This window comes from Ranitomeya variabilis, chromosome 4, assembly GCF_051348905.1.
Source record: "Ranitomeya variabilis isolate aRanVar5 chromosome 4, aRanVar5.hap1, whole genome shotgun sequence".
Lineage (NCBI taxonomy): Eukaryota > Metazoa > Chordata > Amphibia > Anura > Dendrobatidae > Ranitomeya > Ranitomeya variabilis.
This window is the reverse complement of record NC_135235.1, coordinates 124864004-124876667: the sequence shown is the minus strand read 5'-3', so window position 1 is coordinate 124876667 and position 12664 is coordinate 124864004.

Genomic DNA, 12664 nt, shown 5'->3' with positions numbered 1-12664 from the left:
GATTTGCACAATGTTCATACTGCATTGGCCCAGGCTATGCAAAAGGACATACTGCACCAGGGCTCATCGCTGCCACATTCATAGCAACACGTGCAGAGTGGAATTCCATCGTGTCGGGACATTGCATAGCAAACAGTTAACGAGTAGGCCGAAAGACCTCTGTAGCAATGCAAGTTGGGGTGCAAACACAGCAAAACCTGCAGGGTGCGAACGCCGGAAGTGAGCAAACAGCGACCGTGCTTTATGCAGGAGCACATCCAGACCAGAATAGTGACTTAGAAATTGCTGTACCATCAGGTTGAAGACGTGAGCTATGCACGGTATGTGTGTGAGGTTGCCCCAGCATAGGGCCCACACCAGCTTCACACCATTATTGCACAAGGCCTTCACTGGCTCCAGGTTCAGTGGAGACAGCCATTGTGCAAACGTGGCCTGGATAGCTGTCCACAACTCTTGAGCTGTGTGACTGCAATCTAAAGGTACCTTCACACGAAGCGACGCTGCAGCGATAGCGACAACGATGCCGATCGCTGCAGCGTCGCTGTTTGATCGCTGGGGAGCTGTCACACAGACCGCTCTCCAGCGACCAACGATGCCGAGGTCCCCGGGTAACCAGGGTAAACATCGGGTTGCTAAGCGCAGGGCCGCGCTTAGTAACCCGATGTTTACCCTGGTTACCAGCGTAAAAGTAAAAAAAACAAACAGTACATGCTCACCTGCGCGTCCCCTGCCGTCTGCTTCCTGACACTGACTGAGCTCCGGCCCTAACAGCACAGCGGTGACGTCACCGCTGTGCTTTCACTTTCACTTTAGGGCCGGCGCTCAGTCAGTGTCAGGAAGCAGACGCTGGGGGACGCGCAGGTGAGCATGTACTGTTTGTTTTTTTACTTTTACGCTGGTAACCAGGGTAAACATCGGGTTACTAAGCGCGGCCCTGCGCTTGGTAACCCGATGTTTACCCTGGTTACCAGTGTAAAACATCGCTGGTATCGTTGCTTTTGCTTTCAAACACAACGATACACGGCGATCGGACGACCAAATAAAGTTCTGGACTTTATTCAGCGACCAGCGACATCACAGCAGGATCCTGATCGCTGCTGCGTGTCAAACTAAACGATATCGCTAGCCAGGACGCTGCAACGTCACGGATCGCTAGCGATATCGTTACAAAGTCGTTTCGTGTGAAGGTACCTTAAGGCATAATAATTTAAACACTGCCTGATTTTGGTGAGCCCTGCCTGCGCAGTACAAAGGTTGGGGGATTCTCTCTGCACTGTTGGAATGCGTGTTAAATAGAGAGGTTTTTCCCACAAGCCTTGGGCCTTGGGTATGTTACGACTTGTGGAGCAGCCCCTTGCCCTCCTGCCCCCCACAGCCACCTGAGTCCCACAGTGCCCAGTTAGTGAGATGTAACGCCCCTGCCAATGTTGGCTCATCCAGGTGTCAGTGGTGAAATGCACCCTGGCAGTCATAGATTTTTTCAGGGAATGGGTGACATCTGTGACATTCTGGTGTAGCTCAGGAACAGCTTTCTTAAAGAAGCAATGGTGACTGATCAGCTGGTTCTGAGGAACTGCAATGGCCACCAGCTTTCCGAAACCGTCTGTATCCACCAGGCGGAAAGGCAGCATTTCCGTGGTCAACAGATTGGAAATGGTGAAATTCAAGCTCTTAGCTTTGACATGTGTAGGAGGAAACATTCTTTTACGTGACCACAACTATGGGACCGAAGGCTGGTTGCTGTGTTGAGATAAGGTGGAGCATGTTGAACATTGCAAACTGCTGGACTGTGAATGAGATGTTATGGTGGTTTGAGATAGATATAGTGTGCTTTGTGAAACAAAAACAGCAGGCATCTCCACTTCCATAACAGCTGACAGGCTCTCACTCACCAACTGACTGTAGGGAGAAAACAAGTGGAGGTTCTGCGGCTGGAGACCTGAGTGTGAACACTTGCCACAGTGACGGAGGAGGACGAAGCAGCAGATGCGGTTGATGGAAAGGCCAGTGGTTAGCAAGGCTCGCTGGTCCACATTTCAGAACAGTGAGATTCTGAGACTAAGGCATAATGATCGCGCATATGCCAGTTCAGGCATGTAGTTGTCAAATTATTGCAGTTATTGCCTCTACTAAGTTGTTTTTTGCAAAGTTGGCAGATAACATGAGCTGGCTCATCCTTTGCAATCTCAAAAAGGTCAAGGCTAGGCAACCCTTGACACCTCTGTGAACTGCAGACTTGCGACCGCTGTTGGCCACTGCCACAATTGTGGCTGAGGATACAGGGCTTGTTGTGGTTGCATCACTTCATGTCTGTGCAGGAAGATGCAAAGTAACCTCATCGTCTTCCTTCTCCTCCACCTCCTCTGCTAAACTACTCAGCTGTGTGCATCTGGGCTCACACCAAGTGGGATCTACAACCTCATCATCATCCTTTCTGTTCTCCTACTCCTCGCCCTGAGAGTCACCCTCCTCCTCTTTCTGCTCTGACAGCACAGTACAGTCCGCATGCGCCTCAGGTATCTGAGTCTTATCAGGATCACCTTCCCCTTGTGGGGTTAATGTCTGGTGACGAGGGTCAGGATTCTGCTCGAACCGTACTTTGTCCGGCCCCGGATCCAACAGGAAAAAAAATGGATTCTGTTAATCTTTGGAGCAGATGCTTATCTCCTCTGGATTCTGTTAATATTTGGAGCAGATGCTTATCTCCTCTGGATTCTGTTAATCTTTGGAGCAGACCTCTGATGCCCATGGAATAGGACGTGTGAACAGCTCTGCAGAGTCGCCAATTTGTGGTTCTCCACAGTCAGCTGGGCAGTTGGAAAGTTGTGACCCTGGGAAAACAAGGGTAATTGGAGTGCCAGCTCTGAGGATTGTACTATGTGTGATGTTAAGGTGGAGGAAGAGGAGGAGAGGCCACTTGATGCAACACTTGTCATCCACTGGAGCACATGCTCTTCCTGGCCCTCATCTACAAGGCTTACCACTATGTGGCTGCCAAAGAAAGGGAGTCGAGTAGCCATCCAGTAACAGATGTTTTCAGTGGTCTTTGGATAGGACAAGCCAGGGTTTGTTCACTAGAGCTTTCTGTAACATTACCACCCAACGCATGTACACGTCGAGCACCAAGTCTATTCCCCCTTCCATCACGACCTAGCTTTTTCCCATTCATGTTGGATGTACCCTTCCCTGCTTTTAACCAGCTCTTTCACAAGCTCAAACCTGTCAGTCACCTGTAACTAAATTAACAATCAGTATTTATTTGCTGAGATAGTGTGCCTGCACAGCAATATTAGCACAAACTATGTTCCTTAGGAAATGGGCCCTTGTGCATACACACCAATATTAGTCCAAACAATTTTAATTAGTAAATGGGGCCTCCTGCCTGCCCCTCAGTATTAGCACAAACATTTTTGATTAGGAAATGGGGCCTAGTGCCTGCACTCCAGTATTAGCCCAAACAATTTTGATCAGGAAATTTGGCCTCCTGCCTGCACTCCAATATCAGCCCAAATAATTTTACTTAGGAAATGCAGCCTGGTGCATACACACCAATATTAGCCCTAACGATTTGAAATAGCAAATGGGGCTTCCTGCCTGCACCCCAGTATTAGCGCAAACAATTTTAATTAGGAAATAGGGCCTGAAGCCTGCACCCAATATTAGTCCTAACAATTTTTCTTAGGAAATGTGGCCTGGTGCATACACACCAATATTAGCCCTAACGATTTGGAATAGGAAATGGTGCCTGGTGCCTGCAACCCAATATTAGCTTAAACAATTTTGATTAGGATATGGGGCCTGGTGACTGCACCCTAATATTATCCCTAACAATTTTGATTAGGAAATGGGGCCTCCTGACTGCACCTCAATATTAGCCCAAATGATTTTGCTTAGGAAATGGGGCTTGGTGCATGCACACCTATATTAGCCCGAACAATTTTAATTAGGAAATAGGGCATCCTGCCTGCACCCCAGTAATAGTGCAAACATTTTTAATTAGGAAATAGGGCCTGGTGCCTGCACTCCAATTATTAGCCCTAACAATTTTACTTAGGAAATGCGGCCTGGTGCATACACACCAATATTAGCCCTAACGATTTGGAATAGGAAATGGGGCTTGGTGCCTGCAACCCAATATTAGCCCTAACAATTTTACTTAGGAAATGCGGCCTGGTGCATACACACCAATATTAGCCATAACGATTTGGAATAGGAAATGGGGCTTGGTGCCTGCAACCCAATATTAGCCCAAACAATTTTGATTAGGATATGGGGCCTGGTGCCTGTACCACAATATTAGCTCTAACAATCATGATTATTAAAGGGGCCTGGTGCCTGTACCACAATATTAGCTCTAACGATTTTGATTAGGAAATAGACCTTCTGCCTGCATACCAATATTAGCCCAAACTATTTTACTTAGGAAACGGAGCCTGGTGCATACACACCAATGTTATCCCTAACAATTTGGAATAGGAAATAGGACCCGGTGCTTGCAACCCAGTATTAGCACAAACGATTTTGTTTAGGAAATGGAGCCTGGTGCCTGCACCCTAATATTATCCCTAACAATTTTGATTAGGAAATGGTGCCTCCTGACTGCACCCCAATATTAGCCCAAACAGTTTTACTTAGGAAATGGGGCTTGGTGCATGCACACCAATATTAGCCCAAATAATTTTAATTAGGAAATGGGGCCTCCTGCCTGCACCCCAGTAATAGTGCAAATGTTTTTAATTGGGAAATAGGGCCTGGTGCCTGCACTTCAATATTAGACCTAACGATTTTACTTAGGAAATGCGGCCTGGTGCATACACACCAATATTAGCCCTAACGATTTGGAATAGGAAATGAGGCCTGGTGCCTGCAACCCAATAATAGCCTATACAATTTTGATTAGGAAATGTGACTTCCTGAGTCCTGACTGCAACACAGTATTAGCCTAAATGATTTGGATAAGGAAATGTGGATTCCTGTCAACACAACACTAATAAGTAAAGAAAATTGGCGTGCACTCAGGATAATATGGGAGCGAGGTGCTGGTGTAGTGGGCCGTGATAGCCCCACGTAAATAGAGAAGATAGTACACCGCACACTCTGTATAGATATTGCAAAATGGTGAAGAATTTATTGACAAAATTGACTATGTGACATGAAAAGCGACCAGAGGTAATTATTATGACGTTTCGGCTCATCCAGAGCCTTAATCATATAATCGCTATGGAAAAACAAAAAACAAAAATACGTAAACATACAATATATACAATAAACAAAATTCAAAGTAAAAGGATAGGGTGGAGATACAAATAAAGTTCCCAACCTGGATGGAGAAAACAAAGGAACGGGTAAAAAATAGTAACTGCATCGCAACATAATATGCTTGTTACATGTAACACCACGTATATCAGTAAAAAGAAAATATATACAAGCATGATAACAGGGGTGGACTAAGGCTTGGTAAGCCAGACCCCACGACATTGCACTTGGCATATATAATATAATACAAACAATTTACCTTATATGTGCACAGAGGAGAGGATAATAGTCCTAGGAGATGGAGTTTAACACTGTAGATAGGATGGTAGAAATACGTAAGATACAGAAGGTACATAGAAAATAAAGTATAGCTGGTGGAGTTGTATCAGGTGTAGTGTACCTTAAGTGCCAGGTGGTAATGCGTGAGATCACGCTGAGGCTGCCCTTTTGTGGGGTCTGCAGGGAAGTAAGACATGGGGAGGTAAGAAGTATGTAACATGTAACATATACGGCCATAAATGCGCTGGAATGGCGATGGCAGAATACATGAGGAGAGGTGGTGGAGGAGTAAATACCTTATAATCAAGGTAGATAAGCGGCGCTCCCGCGCCCTGCTGCCGGTATGTAGCGTGGCCGGCGTTGTTGTGCCTTAAATGCGCGGACCGGAAGTAGGACCTGCGGTACCGGAAGTGACGCGGGTGGCTAAGGAGTGTCACTGCGCATGCGCTGCCGGCGATCCTATGCGTGCCTGGTTGCCAGGGAACCTAGTCGCTGGCAAGATGTCAGCGGCTGGATAAAGATGTAGCGCCCGTGCGGGTAGTGCGCAATTGCTGCGGTATATAAGAGGAATAATGTATGGCCTAATAAACTGATGTATGGATGTTGGTAGTGGTGGCCTAAATGGGTATGTGCGCGGTGTTAAGGGTGTACTAGGTGTGAAAATAGAATATATATATACACCTAACAATGTGTATAATATAATAAGGCGCAGATATGGACAAAGGTATACACTACGACGGAGACAGGCTGGAAGTCACGACAAATCAGACTTACATCCATGGCTGAGAAGTTCAGCGACAGGAATTATCCCTCTACCCTTCTGGCACAGGAGCTCAGTAGGTCCTCCGATCCACCGACAAGTCCTACACCACGCCAACCCCAGGAGAGGATACCGTTCGTACACACCCATCATCCGTTCATGACCAAGGTATATTCCGTCATTAAGAAACACTGGCCCCTCCTGGGTAGAACCCATCCGGAAATCCCGTCGTTCAGGGTGCCTGCGCTCATGAGCACGAGGAGACCCCCCAACATCCGTGATCAATTGGTCAGGGCCGACATAAACTCCATCTCCTAGGACTATTATCCTCTCCTCTGTGCACATATAAGGTAAATTGTTTGTATTATATTATATATGCCAAGTGCAATGTCGTGGGGTCTGGCTTACCAAGCCTTAGTCCACCCCTGTTATCATGCTTGTATATATTTTCTTTTTACTGATATACGTGGTGTTACATGTAACAAGCATATTATGTTGCGATGCAGTTACTATTTTTTACCCGTTCCTTTGTTTTCTCCATCCAGGTTGGGAACTTTATTTGTATCTCCACCCTATCCTTTTACTTTGAATTTTGTTTATTGTATATATTGTATGTTTACGTATTTTTGTTTTTTGTTTTTCCATAGCGATTATATGATTAAGGCTCTGGATGAGCCGAAACGTCATAATAATTACCTCTGGTCGCTTTTCATGTCACATAGTCAATTTTGTCAATAAATTCTTCACCATTTTGCAATATCTATACAGAGTGTGCGGAACACAACACTAATAGCACAAATGTTTTTGATGCTGGAAGGTCAATTTCACACAGGACAGGATCCTATCTAACTATAAGACAACTTGTAGGAGCAGCTTCTGTGCGCTGTTACACTCACAAAGTGGCGACAGCAAAACAACATGTCTGCTTTTTATATGGAGAGAGACACGTGACTTCAGCAGCCAATGACAGAAGACCTTGTGTCTGGACGTTTCGAGTGGTTTCTGTGCCTTGTTTGGCTGCCAGAATGTACACACATTAAGTTAATACAAAAAAAATCACACTTTTCCTTCTCTGGCTTAAACACACCTTCTCCACTCATAAAACACGTCTACCCCCGCTCATCATACACCACCACTATCCTAGCCAAAGTACTAACAAAATCATTAGTGGAAACTTGATCATTTGCTGAACTGTGCCCGAATTTTGACGACTTTGAGGGAAAATGCTCGGGAATCAAAACACGAATCCAAATGAGCTACGTTCGTGCCAAATTTGAGATTGGTGAACATTTTCCTAACAACTTCACTCATCTCTAGTGCAGATGAATTTAACCACTTAGTGACAAAGCCAAATTTTTAAAATCTGACTAGTGACACTTTATGTGGTAATAACTCTGGAATTCTTCAACAAATCCCAGTGTTTTTTTCATGACCCATTATAATTTATGATAATGGTAAATTTAGGTCAATATGTTTTGTTTTTATTTATAAAAAATATCAAAAATGTAACAAAATTGTAAAAAGTGTGCAATTTTCAAACCTTGAATGATTATCCCTTTAATCCAGATAAAAGAGAGTGATCTTCAGCGTGTGAAACGCATCGGTAGGACTACCAGGGACCCCATATCTTCCATGTACCAAGACATACATTTGTTTTTTAACATATTCTAAATAAAATTGGATTTTTATTCTATGAAGTCACATGCTGGAGATCACTCTCTTTTACCCTTTTGCCATGGACAACGCCTCTGATCAGGGCGGCTCCTTGTGTGGATAGACTTTGGATTCTGGCGGAGACTGGGGAGCTGACTTTTCCTCCTTTCCCTTTTCCTCGATATATTTCCTCCAGATAGTCATACCACAGAAAAGCATTAATAAATAACATATCCCACATGCTTGCTTTACATCAGCACCATTTTTTAAATGTTATTTTATTTTGTTTGCATTTTAGGAGGTTTAAAAATGTAGCTGTAATTTTTCATTCTTTCAAGGAAATACACAAAATGTATTTTTTTAGGGACCTATCTAGGTTTTGAAGTGACTTTGAGGGTCCTATATATTGGAAGATCCCCAAAAGTGATACCCCTTTAAAAACAGCACTCCTCAATATATTGAAAACTGTAGTCAGGTAGTTTATTAACCCTTCAGGTGATTTTCAGGAATTAATGTAAAGTGGCATAACAGAAATGAAAAAGTGTATTTTTACCACCTAAATGTCGTTAAATTTTGAACAGGCAGCTGTAGCCGGGAGACTCTAAGGCCGCTATTTGGCCATAAATTGCCATGGCAAACATCAGGACCACACAATCATGATCTCAGAGCGCCGATGGGGATAAAGAGGAAGCCCCCACACTCTGTTAACCATTTATATGATGTAATCACTTTTGACAGCAGCATCTAAGGGGTTAAACAGATATGGACGATGCCAACAATGATCGTGGCTATTGCAGAAAATTGTCAGCTATAGTGTACAGCTGACAGCTGCTGGATTGTCACCTGTATGGGGATGCTATTTTGATATCTCAGGTCAGTAAAAAGATGTATTGGCGGACATTAAGGGGTTAAGAAACTTTGTGGTATACAATGGGGAAAAAAAGGATTTAGTCAGCCACCAATTGTGCAAGTTCTCCCACTTAAAAAGATGAGAGAGGCCTGTAATTGACATCATCAGTAGACCACAACTATGAGTGTCAAAATGAGAAAACAAATCCTGAAAATCACCTTGTCTGATTTGGCAAGATTTATTTTGCAAATTATGGTGGAAAATAAATATTTGGTCATTAACAAAAGTTCATCTCTCAATTTTTTGTCATATATCCTATTTTTACCACCTAAATGTCGTTAACTTTTGAACAGGCCGCTGTAGCCGGGAGATTCTAAGGCAGCTATTTGGCCATGAATTGCCATGGCAAACATCAGGGCCACACAATCATGATCTCAGAGCGCCGATGGGGATAAAGAGGAAGCCCCCACACTCTGTTAACCATTTATATGATGTAATCACTTTTGACAGCAGCATCTAAGGGGTTAAACAGATATGGACGGTGCCAACGGTGATCGTGGCTATTGCAGAAAATTGTCAGCTATATTGTACAGCTGACAGCTGTTGGATTGTCACCTGTATGGGGATGCTATTCTCTTATATCTCAGGTCAGTAAAAAGATGTATTGGCGGTCATTAAGGGGTTAAGAAACTTTGTGGTATACAATGGGGAAAAAAGGATTTAGTCAGCCACCAATTGTGCAAGTTCTCCCACTTAGGCCGGCGTCACACTCAGCGTATGAAAATACGGTCCGTTTTTTACGGCCGTAATACGCAGAAATGTTCCCAAAATAGTGATCCGTATGTCATCCGTAGGCAGGGTGTGTCAGCGTATTTTGCACATGTCATCCTCCGTATGTAATCTGTATGGCATCCGTACTGCGATATTTTCTCGCAGGCTTGCAAAACCGACATCTAATGGATTTATGTGCTCAAATGTTCGTTAAAACATATATACAGTATCTATATACTGTATATATAATATGTCATTGAGACACATATATATATATATATATATATTTATATTTCAGACAGCGCTAGATATCATAAAAGCCGGTAATTCAATTGCCGGCTTTTGCTCTCTTCTTCCCAAACCCGACATGATATGAGACATGGTTTACATACAGTAAACCATCTCATATCCCTTTTTTTTTGCATATTCCACACTACTAATGTTAGTATTGTGTATGTGCAAAATTTGGGCCCTCTAGCTATTAAATTAAAGGGTTAAATCGCGGAAAAAATTGGGGTGGGCTCCCGCGCAATTTTCTCCTCCAGAGTGGTAAAGCCAGTGACTGAGGGCAGATATTAATAGCCTAGGGAGGTACCATGGTTATTGCCCCCCCCCCTGGCTAAAAACATCTGCCCCCTGCCACCCCAGAAAAGGCACATCTGGAAGATGCGCCTATTCTGGCACTTGGCCACTCTCTTCCCACTCCCGTGTAGCGGTGGGATATGGGGTAATGAAGGGTTAATGTCACCTTGCTATTGTAAGGTGACATTAAGCCAGATTAATAAAGGAGAGGCGTCAATTATGACACCTATCCATTATTAATCCAATAGTACGAAATGGTTAATAAAACACACACACATTATTACAAAGTACTTTAATGAAATAAAGACACAGGGTGTTTTAGTATTTTATTAGACTCTTAATCCACCTGAAGACCCTCGTTCTGTAAAAAAGGAAAAATAAAAAATCATCAATATCCCATACCTTCCGTTGTTCAGGTTCAGATGGATTTACATCGTGGGACGTGACCAGAATGACGGAAGGTATGGAATATTGTTGTTTTTTTTATTTTTCCTTTTTTACAGAACGAGGGTCTTCAGGTGGATTAAGAGAATAATAAAATATTACAACACCCTGTGTCTTTATTTCATTAAAGTAGTTTGTAATAATGTGTGTGTGTTTTATTAACCACTTCGTACTATTGGATTAATAATGGATAGGTGTCATAATTGACGCCTCTCCATTATTAATCTGGCTTAATGTCACCTTACAATAGCAAGGTGACATTAACCCTTCATTACCCCATATCCCACCGCTACACGGGAGTGGGAAGAGAGTGGCCAAGTGCCAGAATAGGCGCATCTTCCAGATGTGCCTTTTCTGGGGTGGCAGGGGGCAGATGTTTTTAGCCAGGGGGGGCCAATAACCATGGACCCTCTCTAGGCTATTAATAAGGCTATAATAGGCTATAATATTGATATCTGCCCTCAGTCATTGGCTTTACCACTCTGGCGGAGAAAATTGCGCGGGAGCCCACGCCAATTTGTTCCACGATTTAACCCTTTATTTTAACAGCTAGTGCGCCCAAATTTTGCACATACACACTACTAACAGTAGTGTGGAATATGCCAAAAAAAAGGGATATGAGATGGTTTACTGTATGTAAACCATGTCTCATATCATGTCGGGTTTGGGAAGGAGAAAGCAAAAGCCGGCAAATGAATTACCGGCTTTTATGATATCTAGCGCTGTATGACATATAAATATGTATATATATATATATATATATATATATATATATATATATATATATATATATATATATGTGTGTGTCACACTGATATATACAGGTCCTTCTCAAAAAATTAGCATATAGTGTTAAATTTCATTATTTACCATAATGTAATGATTACAATTAAACTTTCATATATTATGGATTCATTATCCACCAACTGAAATTTGTCAGGTCTTTTATTGTTTTAATACTGATGATTTTGGCATACAACTCCTGATAACCCAAAAAACCTGTCTCAATAAATTAGCATATCAAGAAAAGGTTCTCTAAACGACCTATTACCCTAATCTTCTGAATGAACTAATTAACTCTAAACACATGCAAAAGATACCTGAGGCTTTTAAAAACTCCCTGCCTGTTTCATTACTCAAAACCCCCATCATGGGTAAGACTAGCGACCTGACAGATGTCAAGAAGGCCATCATTGACACCCTCAAGCAAGAGGGTAAGACCCAGAAAGAAATTTCTCAACAAATAGGCTGTTCCCAGAGTGCTGTATCAAGGCACCTCAATGGTAAGTCTGTTGGAAGGAAACAATGTGGCAGAAAACGCTGTACAACGAGAAGAGGTGACCGGACCCTGAGGAAGATTGTGGAGAAGGACCGATTCCAGACCTTGGGGAACCTGAGGAAGCAGTGGACTGAGTCTGGTGTGCAGGAAATGGGCTACAGGTGCCGCATTCCCCAGGTAAAGCCACTTTTGAACCATAAACAGCGGCAGAAGCGCCTGACCTGGGCTACAGAGAAGCAGCACTGGACTGTTGCTAAGTGGTCCCAAGTACTTTTTTCTGATGAAAGCAAATTTTGCATGTCATTCGGAAATCAAGGTGCCAGAGTCTGGAGGAAGACTGGGGAGAAGGAAATGCCAAAATGCCTGAAGTCCAGTGTCAAGTACCCACAGTCAGTGATGGTGTGGGGTGCCATGTCAGCTGCTGGTGTTGGTCCACTGTGTTTCATCAAGGGCAGGGTCAATGCAGCTAGCTATCAGGAGATTTTGGAGCACTTCATGCTTCCATCGGCTGAAATGCTTTATGGAGATGAAGATTTCATTTTTCAGCACGACCTGGCACCTGCTCACAGTGCCAAAACCACTGGTAAATGGTTTACTGACCATGGTATTACTGTGCTCAATTGGCCTGCCAACTCTCCTGACCTGAACCCCATAGAGAATCTGTGGGATATTGTGAAGAGAAAGTTGAGAGACGCAAGACCCAACACTCTGGATGAGCTTAAGGCCGCTATTGAAGCATCCTGGGCCTCCATAACATCTCAGCAGTGTCACAGGCTGATTACCTCCATGC